Raw genomic sequence first — 12,541 nt, 5'->3', positions numbered from 1 at the left:
TAATGCATTCTTCTTCTAGCACTTGAGCGCAATTTTCCTTACCATCATTCTCACGAAAGATATTAAAAAGATAAAGCGTATGAGACAAACTCAATTCCATTTTTTTGTAGTTTTCTTTTATAAACTAAACTAGTGATAAAATAAGAAACAAAAAGATTCGATTGCAAGATCTAAAGATATACCTTCAAGCACTCACCTCCCCGGCAACGGTGCCAGAAAAGAGCTTGATGTCTACTATGCAACCTTCTTCTTGTAGACGTTGTTGGGCCTCCAAGTGCAGAGGTTTGTAGGACAGTAGCAAATTTCCCTCAAGTGGATGACCTAAGGTTTATCAATCTGTGGGAGGCGTAGGATGAATATGGTCTCTCTCAAACAACCCTACAACCAAATAACAAAAAGTCTCTTGTGTCCCCAACACACCCAATACAATGGTAAATTGTATAGGTGCACTAGTTCGGCAAAGAGCTGGTGATACAAGTGCAATATGGATAGTAGATATGGGTATTTGTAATCTGAAATCATAAAAACAGCAAGGTAACTAATGATAAAAGTGAGAATAAATGGTATTGCAATGGTAGGAAACAAGGCCTAGGGTTCATACTTTCACTAGTGCAAGTTCTCTCAACAATAATAACATAACTGGATCATATAACTATCCCTCAACATGCAACAAAGAGTCACTCCAAAGCCACTAATAGCGGAGAACAAACGAAGAGATTATGATAGGGTACGAAACCACCTCAAAGTTATCCTTTCTGTTCTATCTATTCAAGAGTCTGTAGTAAAATAACATGAAGCTATTCTTTCTGTTCAATCTATCATAGAGTTCATACTAGAATAACACCTTAAGACACAAATCAATCAAAACCCTAATGTCACCTAGATACTCCTTTGTCACCTCAAGTATCCGTGGGCATGATTATACGATATGCATCACACAATCTCAGATTCATCTATCAAACCAACACAAAGTACTTCAAAGAGTGCCCCAAAGTTTCTACCGGAGAGTCAAGACGAAAGCGTGTGCCAACCCCTATGCATAGGTTCATGGGCGGAACCCGCAAGTTGATCACCAAAACATACATCAAGTGGATCACGTGAATATCCCATTGTCACCACTGATAAGCACGGCAAGACATACGTCAAGTGTTCTCAAATCCTTAAAGACTCAATTCGACAAGATAACTTCAAAGGGAAAACTCAATTCATCACAAGAGAGTAGAGGGGGGAGAAACATCATAAGATCCAACTATAATAGCAAAGCTCGCGATACATCAAGATCGTGCCAAAGATAGAACACGAGAGAGAGATATCAGACACATAGCTACTGGTACATACCCTCAGCCCTGAGGGTGAACTACTCCCTCGTCGTCATGGAGAGCGTCAGGATGATGAAGATGGCCACCGGTGAGGGATCCCCCCTCCGGCAGAGTGCCGGAACAGACTCCCGAGAGGTTTTTGGTGGCTACAAAGGCTTGCGGCGGCGGAACTCCAGATCTATCTTCGTATTCGATGGTTTTAGGGTATATGGGAATATATATGTGAGAGAAGTCGGTTGGGGGAGCCACGAGGGGCCCATGAGACAGGGGGGCGCCCCCAGTAGGGGGCGCGCCCCCCACCCTCGTGTCCACCTCGAAGCTTCCTTGACTTCAACTCCAAGTCTCCTGGATCGCTTCCGTTCCAAAAATAACGCTCCCGAAGGTTTCATTCCGTTTGGACTCCGTTTGATATTCCTTTTCTTCGAAACACTGAAATAGGCAAGAAAACGGGAATATGGGTTGGGCCTCCGGTTAATAGGTTAGTCCCAAAGTAATATAAAAGTGTATAATAAATCCCATAATCATCCAAAACAGATAATAATCTAGCATGAATGCTTCATAAATTATAGATACGTTGGAGACGTATCATTAGCACGCGCCTAGCGGCTGCGGTGGCACTCTCGCCGAAGTGGGCCGTTGAAGTTGCCCTCACGACACGGGTCCACGTCCCCATCTTTCATCGACGACGATTGAACAGTGAAATGGTATTTGGGGAGTGAGCTAGTGTGCTTGACACGTCGGTTGTGAAATGTAGCTGACACACCTTCTCGCGTAAGCCATATGAGTACTATACTCCGACGGTGGTCCAAGATGTTTTTTGCTGCATCTCACATGGTTGATGATAATAAATTTTGTGCGATCTACTTGATTTTTCATCTTGATTTGAATTACATAATGGTGGTCACAGCTGCAAAGGATGGTGTTTGAATCGCTAGAACTTTTATCTGCAGTGAACATGCAACTATAAGTGTGTCATCAAAAAATGGAATTCTTTAGGGTTCGTTTGGACATTTTTATACATTAACTTGGTTTTCTAGGCATTTTAGTTGCACAATTCAAAATTAAACTACATGCACATGCTGCGGTGCACCAAAATGGTTCGTAAAATGACCACGGGTTGATGCTTATGTCCCATGCAAGAAATGGGGATGAATTTCAAACACCACGGCACCGTGGCTCTCCGGCAAACGTTCAGGTGCTTGCTTTTGTAATTCTAGTAAATCCAAAACCCATCTGAAATTCATGAACCTAGGCATGCTATCATGGAATGGCATCAACATGCCGGGGTAAAAAATATTGTCCCATTTGGGGCAGGTTATGGTATAAGCTTCTCACAAACCTGAGCTTCTCACAAGAAGCCTCATGGTTCCGTTAGGGAAACATGTCACCTTGGTGGACAAAACGATATTCTTCGCCTCTTTTTCCATTCAATTTTTTCCTGGTGTCAACATAGAACAGCAGGAGTGTCGTAATAAATTTTGGATTTTTTCGGGGATCGTTTGGACATTTTTATACGTTAACTGAGTTTTCTAGGCGTTTATGTGCATAATTCAAAATTGAACTACATGCACATGCTCCAGTCCATAAACACGGGTTACAAAATCAAATGTTTGTCCTTGGTCGCAAGCTTAGGTCACATGCAAGAAATGAGAATGGATGTCAAACACCTTGACACTGTCGCTTGGCCGCTAACATTGAGATACATGGTTTTAAAACTCTAGTAAATTGAAAACTCGTTGAAATTCATGGAACATGACATGATATCATGTAATGGCATCGACATGTCATGGTAAAAATATTATCCCATTTCGGGCAGGTTTGGGTATAAGCTTATCGAAAACCAAAGCTTCTCTCAAAACAAGCCTGGTGGTTTTGGTAGGAAACATGCCACCTTGGGGGATGAAACGATATCTGTTGCCTCTTCTTACTTTCATAATTTTTCTCGTGTCAACATAGATAAACAGGAGTGTTGTGTCAATTTTTGGGATTTTTCGGGGTTCGCTTGGATAGTTTTATACATTACCTGAGTTTTCTATGCATTAATGTGCATAATTCAAATTTGAACTACATGCACATGCTTCAATGCATATGAACGGCTTGAAAAATCAAATGTGTGTCCTTGGTTGCAACCTTAGGTCCGATGCAAGAAATGGGAATGAATGTCAAACACCTTTGCCACCGTCGCTCGCCCGCTAACATTGAGATACATGGTTTTAAAATTCTAGTAAATCAAAAACTTGTCTGAAATTCATGAAACTTGACATGCTATCATGGAACGGCATCAACAGGAAGTGGTAAACATATTGTCCCATTTGGGGCGGGTTGGGGTATAAGCTTCTCACAAACCAGAGCTTCTCGCAACAAGCCTCATGGTTACAGCAGGGAATGTTTCACCTTTCTGGATGAAACGATATCCCCTGCATCTTCTTGATTTCAATTTTTTTCTAGTGTCAACATAGAACAACAGGAGTGTTGTGTTAAATTTTGGAATTTTTCGGGGTTCGTTTGGACATTTTTACACATTAATTGAGTCTTCAATGCATTTTATGTGCAGAATTCAAATTTGAACTACAGCCACATGCTCATGCATATAAATTGGTTGAAAATTCAAAATTGTGCCCTTGGTTGCATGCTTAGGTCCCATGCAAGAAATGGGAATGAATGTCAAACACCCTGCCACTGTCACTCGGCCGCAAATATTTGAGATACCTAGTTTTAAAATTCTAGTAAATCGAAAAATCATCTGAAATTCATGAAACTTCGTATGCTATCATGGAGTGGCATCAACATGTCGTGGTAAATTTTTGTTCCCATTTGGGGCAGGTTTGGATATAAGCTTCTCACAACCGAGAGCTTCTCACAACAAGCCTGATGGTTTCGATAGGGAACATGCCACCTTTGGGGACGAAACGATATCCATTGCCTCTTATTGCTTTCTAAAAAATTCTAGTGTCAACATAGAACAACATGAGTGTTGTGTTAAATATTGGAATTTTTCGAGGTTTGTTTGGACATTTTTATACATTAACTGTGTTTTCTAGGCATTTTATGTGCGTAATTCAAATTTGAACTACACGCACATGCTCAAGTGCATCTAAATTGGTTGAAAATCATATATGTGTCCTTGGGTGCATGCTTAGGTCCCATGCAAGAAATGGGAATGAATTTCAAACACCAGGGCACTGTTGATTGCCGACAAAATGTTGAGATACTTCATTTTTAAATTCTAGTAAATCCAAAACTCGTCTGAAATTCATGAAACTTGGCATGCTACCATGGAATGGCACCTGTCAGGGATATACCCCGCGGTGTAACCCGCCGGATGTATGACCCGACTAGAGCTTGGTGACTCACTGGCGACCCGCTCGGACCTGGCAGTTTACGGGCAACCTGCCTGAACATTGTGACTCACTCGCGGCCCGGCGGGCGGGTCAGACTGATGACAAGGCCCAAGGCCCAGTAGGCCGGTTCATGTGATGATGGGTCGGATTAAGAGAAAAGGCATGAGGAATATTTTCCTTACAAGGAATCAAGACCCGGCCTTGTATCCGGCTTGCATTAGAAGATAGACTAGTCCTAATCCTACTAGGACTCCATATGTAAACCCGTCCCTCCAACTTATATAAGGAGGTGCCGGGCACCCCAAGAGGGACGGGCTGAAATAATCTCTAAGGCTAGATACAACAAAGGGGAGCCGGCTTATATAGCAACTCCCTCACGAGCATAATGAGACCTAGCCACAAATAGCGTGTAGGGCTATTACCAGATGATGTTTCCCAGGGCCCGAAGCTGTCTAAACCCTTGTCTTGTGTGTTAATCCACCTCGCGTCTCTCATCTCGATCAAAACCTCTCAAGCTACCACATAGATGTGTTGGCCTCACGACTAAGTCCTCACACTAGGACATCTGCCGTGACAAATCCACGACAGTTGGTGCCCACCGTGGGGCTTGCGCATAGTGGTGTTGAGTTCTTGGAGGGATCTGTCCTAGGGTTTCGAGAAGTTTGCAATTTTCCGGATGAAAAAAACCGGTTTAGAAGGATTCACAATGACACCAAGTTCATCAGTCAAGACCAGAAAATTTTATCAATAGCGTTCAAGCAAAAGCGAGCCCAACGGAGATAGAGAAGGGCGGCATAAAAAATACTAGTTGATCAAAACCGTGCAAAGAATTAATCTGCTAATTGATGAGCGGCAGCTGCAATGCTATTTTGTTTTGCCGAGGACGACAGCGTTTTGGATCCAAAGAGTACACCGATTCGCCATCTAGTTGGAAGTATCATTACCACATCCGTTTTGGAATAAATCCCAAGGAAAATTACATACGATGGAAATTTTGTTGCTGTGTCACGTGCACAAGCTTACGGTCAAAGTTGGCCGACACGACCCATATTCAGACTCTGTCTTCAACTCTGTGTCTGAGTCACCGTCTGCCGCGCTGACGGCTATCCGAGTCGCTGCCGTGACCCGCCCCGTCACGGGCCTTCTCACCATCCCCGTCACGTCAAGCTGACCACCTCACACTGTCCTCACTGCACCAAGCTGTTGGCCCTGCACCGTTGAGCCGCCGCTCTGTGCAACGGACCGCTTCCAAACTGTTGTGCCCTCTGATGTGGCACTCCCGAGGCCTTACCTCGCCTCGGAGCAGCCTCACCACCAAGTCTCCATGGCCGAGCCTGACTGGCCTTGCAAGGCAGCCTGCTACCTCTGTTGGTGTTGCCCTTGCTGTTCCAGCCGCCCGTGTCAGCACCCTGGACCCCTTGCCTCGACCGGTTTTCTGCTTCAAGTTGCCGGACCTCGCCTCCGAGTCATTCCGCTGCGGTCCCACCTTCAGCCGCTACCGCGCTGAGCCAAGCACCGCCGCGGTTGCTGTCTTGAGCTACCCTCCGCCTCCGACTGCCACTCGGCCGCGGCCCCGTCATACCAGTGCCTCTCCAACCCACGGCCCGTTCACCTGCACCTTTGTTCCGCCCATGATGGTACGATCGAACAACCGTCTTCGAACTGCAAGATGCCTTACCTTGAGTTGCCACCGTGGTTGACCTTCATCGACACACCTCTGTTGCCGGCTCTCTTGTTTGCGTTAAGCCGCCACCGTTCGAGGGCTGCCACTGGCTCATGCCTTCACCACTCCTGCCGAGCCGCCGTCCGCTCTGCGCCGCTGCTGTGGCCACGGCCGGCCTGCCTCCATATCGCATTAACCCTCCAGTGCATGTTGGCGGCTGGAATCCAGTGCTGGCTTGCCCGTAGCCCCCGGCTCATCTTTGCTTCTGCTATTCAAGCCATTGCGCTTCCACGTTGCCAAGTCGCAGGTTTCATAGGAAGGCAAAGACTGCGGGTTGTGATTTTCTAATACTACTACGTGACCTCAATGTCTTGCTACCCTCAAACAGTTGAAAACAATAGCAACACACAAGCGATCTGTGCATGGAGTTGACTGGTCGCTACTACTATTCCTATGCACAAAATTGCACCTAGATGACAAGATTGAGCAAGTCATTTACAGACCCTGTATACGGGTCAACTATCGTCCAGACGAATCAGGTGATATCCATCCAAGTTTGTTTTATTAGCACATATTGTTTTTGTCAAACAGTTTATCTTTACCTCGGTCTGCAATATTGTTTATGCAGGAAAATTGTTCATTGCAAGAACGATGGTCATGTCATGGATGTATAACTCGCTCCACCATGCGCTAGCATCTGACCGTGCCATGATGCTCGACGGATATATGTGCAAACCGCCATTTTTACGACCCAAATTACATCAACATGACGTGGTTTACTCGCCCGTCTGCGCGGCTTATCGCGCCTACGATTAACTCACCCATCTGCGCTAGCTTACAACACCACGGCCGACTCAGCCGTGATTGATTTCAGGTTCACTATGTTCTCTAATGCGGGACAAGTTATCTATTGCAAAAGGTACTATTATATCACTGAGCTGTTGAATGACTCATACCGGTTTATATCATGGTCAAGTATGAAGAATCTCAAGCCAACTCCTCGAGACGTCTTGAGACTCGGGGGCTACGATGACATGACTCAGCAAATCTTGCTAGTTTCAGCAAATTCAAGAACCCCGGGTCATTAGAGGGAAAATAACCCAGGCTCGGGGGCTACTGCCACATTGGTGCAAATTTAAAGACCATCAGAAAATTTCCGGCTTAAAAAAATTCCGAGCGATAGGAAAGTTCCGGCTCAAAAGAAAGTTTCTGGGTTATCAGAGAATACTCCGGTTCAAAATCTGATTCAAGGGAAATCTATCTCCCACAAATCTTTGAAGCTCTCAATATCCGGTTTAAAAATCCCGGCTCAAGAAGGAATTTATCTCTTGCAAAGTTCGACTTCTCAGAAAAATTACAGGTTGCCAAAGAGAAGTTGCTGCCATGATGCGCGGTTCAAACATGGGTATCCTGCCTTACGGGCTTATCTTATTATGATCACTTGGGGGCTTCCTACACACTGAGCATAGCTATGACTACCCTCTTGATCCGGCTTGCACGCCTTGTTACAAATAACATGGGGGCTTCCTGCTCACTGAGCATAGCTATGATTACCCTTTGATCCGGCTTATACGCCTTGTTGCAGATGAATTTTCCTGCTTAAGTTGAATTGTTACCAAAGAGAACTTGCTATAATGTGCAGTTCAAACATAGGAAACCTGCCTTGATGGCTTGATAAAAATACTTGGGGGCTTCCTCCTCATTGAGCATAGCTTTGAATCCGGCTTATATTCCTGGAATGAACTCTTACTTAGGGGCTCATTAAGCATAGCTCTGACCCTTTAGGCTTGGACGCCTAGGTGTATTCACCAAAAAATCTGGGTTATCCTGCCTTTGTAAGTATGCCACTCCGCCCAGGTAATCGTGGAATGACTCGACGTACTCTTGACAATTAATCTTATAAAGACCCTGAACTTGTCAACATTAAAACATCGATTGGTCATGTGAGGTCTGGCTTACAAGTTTTTGAATTAAGGTTTAACTCAGCGGATGTGCGTCCCATAAAAGCACCTGAGTTTTAGGCTTGGCGGCCTATGAAAGCCTTGTTTTCTGATTTGTCTTTCGTTTGAACATTTTTTGGAGTTTAGTCTCTTGTCACATGTCAATACATGATTGAAAAACCAGTGAGGGCCATGTTGCCTTATGGTTCATGTATGACTTTACCCGGCTGTTAATAACCTGGCCTAGCTTCGGACTTTAAGTCGCTAGGATATAATGATTATATGCTTAGAGCAATGTGCTCGAAGTTTAGGATATTGCCCCTTGCTGCATGCGGCGTGATAAGTCGGCAGTATGAAGACATTGAATAGGGCGTTGTGCTTCTGTCTTTTAGCATTACCTACACGACGTATGATAAGTCAGCAGTATGAACCAATCTCACAGGCCATGTAGCCTTGATTATATGACTCGTCATTGAGCATCTTTGGGTTTGATAACCCGCCCTGATAGCAGACTTTAAGTCACCGGGATATTTTGCCTTGAGCAATAAAATGAGATATTTCATGACTCCGGGTTGATACTGGCTCTGGATTATAATTATCAAGGCATCACCATGGTAATGGTATGAACATTTTGGTTTTGTTAAACCGCCCTGGTTTTGGACGTTAAGTCGCCAGTATATTTTGGATTGCGCCATTGGAATTATGCGCTTATAAATTATTGGATTGTTACCTTCACTGGGTATGGCAATGTAAGCCAGCAGTATAAATTAATCCTACAGGTATGTTTTCCTGGCTATATGAATATGCGAGGTTTGATAACCCACCCTGGCTTTTAACTTTAAGTTGCCAGTATGTTTAGGCTTGAATGACCTTAATGCTAGTCTTTTCCATAATTGCATAAGACTATATTATATTTGGGTTGTTACCCACCCTGGCTTTTTACGTTAAGTCGCCAGGGCATATGTTGTTTAAAATCTATGCAGGATTTGTAGAGCTATGACTTATATAAATGATGAAGTTCAAGCCCATCATCAAAAATTGAAATTGGTGTTTCAAAAGGGTTATCAATTATTGATTTTCACAAAGGCTATAAGCCGTCGGGTTACAAAAATCCCCGGATTACAATGGATGCATACTAAGTCGCCATCGACCAAGAGCTGTTGGGTATTTAAACTCTGGATTTACTTGTCAACAGATAAAGTATTGAAATCTTTAATAGCCAAACTTGGCTAGATTCTCATTATGATATTGAATGATTGAGGTTTTCATACTGGGTTATATTGTTCCAATATTTAAATAGCCGACATGGCTAGATTTTCTTTATGGATATCATAACCAGTATTGACTTGATTGGAATTTTCGAAGATCCCTCAGAGTAATGGCTATTATTTTCTCATCCAAGAATACCAGCATACAATAAAGAGCATGGTTCAGTATTGATATGCAAGGCTTTCAGCAACATCATCCGGACAATGGATACAATAAAGAGCATGGTTCAGTATTGATATGCACGCCTCCCACCCTCGTGGGCCCCTTGTGGCTCCCCTGACCTACCTCCTTCGCCTATATATACTCCTGTACCCTGAAAACATCTAGGAGCACCACGAAAAACTATTTTCACTGCCGCAACCTTCTGTATCCATGAGATCCCATCTTGGAGCCTTCGTCGGTGCTCCGCCGGAGGGAGAATCGACCATGTAGGGCCTCTACATCATATCCAAGACCTCTCTGATGAGTTGTGAGTTGTTTACCACAGACCTTCGGGTCCATAGTTATTAGCTAGATGGCTTATTATCTCTCTTTGAATCTCAATACAAAGTTCTCCTTGATCTTCCTGGAGATCTATTCAATGTAACTCTTTTTGCGGTGTGTTTGTCGAGATCCGATGAATTGTGGGTTTATGATCAAGTTTATCAATGAGAAATAATTGAATCTCCTATGAATTCTTTTATGTGTGATTTGTTATGTTTGCAAGTCTCTTCGACTTATCCGTTTGGTTTGGCCTACTAGATTGATCTTTCTTGCAATGGGAGAAGTGCTTAGCATTGGGTTCAATCTTGCGGTGTCCTTTCCCAGTGACAGCAGGGGCAGCAAGGCACATATTGTATTGTTGCCATCGAGGATAAAAAGATGGGGTTTATATCATATTGCTTGGTTTTATCCCTCTACATCATGTCATCTTGATTAATGCGTTACTCTGTTCTTATGAACTTAATACTCTAGGTGCAGGCAGGAGTCGGTCGATGTGTGGAGTAATAGTAGTAGATGCAGAATCGTTTCGATCTACTTGTTGCGGACGTGATGCCTATATACATGATCATGCCTAGATAATCTCATAACTATGCACTTTTCTATCAATTGCTCGACAGTAATTTGTTCACCCACCGTAATACTTCTGCTATCTTGAGAGAAGCCACTAGTTAAACCTATGGCCCCGGGTCTATCTTTTATCAGATAAGTTTCCAATCTACTTTTATTTGCAATCTTTACTTTCCAATCTATATCATAAAAACACCAAAAATATTTATCTTATCTTATTATCTTTATCAGATCTCACTTTCTCAAGTTTCCGTGAAGGGATTGTCAACCCCTTCATTGCGTTGGTTGCGAGGTTCTTGTTTGTTTGTGTAGGTACGAGGGACTTTTTAGGGGCCTCCTACTGGATTGATACCTTGGTTCTCAAAAACTGAGAGAAATACTTACGCTACTTTGTTGCATCACCCTTTCCTCTTCAAGGGAAAACCAACGCAGTGCTCAAGAGGTAGCAAGAAGGATTTATGGTGCAATTGTCGGGGAGGTCTTCGCTCAAGTCAAGACATACCAAGTACCCATCACAAACTCATCTCCCTCGCATTACATTATTTGCCATTTTCCTCTCGTTTTCCTCTCCCCCACTTCACCCTTGCCATTTTATTCGCCCTTCTTCTGTTCGTCTTTTCGTTTGCTTTGATGTCTTACTTGGCTTGTTTGCTCGTTTGGTTGGAATAGTTGTTTATTTATTGCTAAACATAGAACCTAAGATCTATGGATCATCATCCGCTTGCCAATCTTTTTAAGAGATCCAATTATGATGAACCAAATCCTAGTGATTTGAGTGCACTAGATTATCCTTATGAGGTTTTGCTTGAAATTCGTGAATCTGGAAATTGTGATGAAGAAATTTATGAAGAGATTCACGATAGCTCCTTGAATAAAAAGCATGATTGCAATGATTTTATTTTAAATTCTCTTTATGTCAATTGTGCTAATAATATCCAAAACCCTAAGCTTGGGGATGCTAGTTTTGCTATGTCTACTACTTGTTGCAATGATCATGATTGGGGTGACTCTTCTTATGATCTTGAAAATTTATTTAAGCCTGATGATGAATATAAGATTGATAATAGTGTTTGCAATAATATTGAAAGTGGGTTTGGAAGAATGTCAACTTTAGATCCCATATATTTGGAGAATGTTCAATCTTATGGTATTTTTGATAAAAGTTGGTTTGGAGAGGTCATGACTTTAGTTAATGATAATCCCACTATTTTGGAAGAGTGTCAACTTCACATGCATGTGGATCATGTTGAGAATATGTTATGTGATAGCTATTTTTTTGAATTTGCCTATGGTCCTACATGTAATTATTATGAGAGAGGAAAATATGATCGTAGAAATTTGTATCTTACTAAATTACCTCTCGTCATGTTGAGATTGCTATCGTCTCTTTCTTCTTCCTTGTATATGCTTGTTTTTGCTTGCCTTACAAATTTGTTTGCTTATAATATTCCTATGCATAAGAAGTATGTTAGACTTAGATGTGTTTGTCACGTGTTTCATGATGCTCTCTTTGTGCTTCAATTCTTGTCTTTCATGTGAGCATCATTAAAATATCAATGCCCAACCAAAAGGCTTTAAAGAAAAGCGCTTGTTGGGAGACAACCCAATATTTTTACTTGCTGTTATTAAATAAATAATTCATCTAGCCTATGTTTAGATGTGGTTTTATGTTTTAATTAGTGTTTGTGCCAACTAGAACCTATAGCATAACCTACGGTGGTAGTTAATTTGATTCTGCTGAAAACAGAAACTTTTGTGCGCACGAGAATAATTTTAATAAATCACAGGAACGAGATTTTGCGTTGATTCTTTTTGCAGTAGATCAATAGACAAATTTCCCAGGACTTCCTATTTTGGTAGGATTTTTAGAGTTCCAGAAGTACTCTAAAGTTACAGATTACTACAGACTGTTCTGTTTTTGACAAATTCTGTTTTTCGTGTGTTGTTTGCTTATTTTGA

This window comes from Triticum dicoccoides, chromosome 5B (genome assembly GCF_002162155.2).
Source record: "Triticum dicoccoides isolate Atlit2015 ecotype Zavitan chromosome 5B, WEW_v2.0, whole genome shotgun sequence".
In the NCBI taxonomy this organism is placed as follows: domain Eukaryota; kingdom Viridiplantae; phylum Streptophyta; class Magnoliopsida; order Poales; family Poaceae; genus Triticum; species Triticum dicoccoides.
This window is presented reverse-complemented; position numbering follows the sequence as displayed.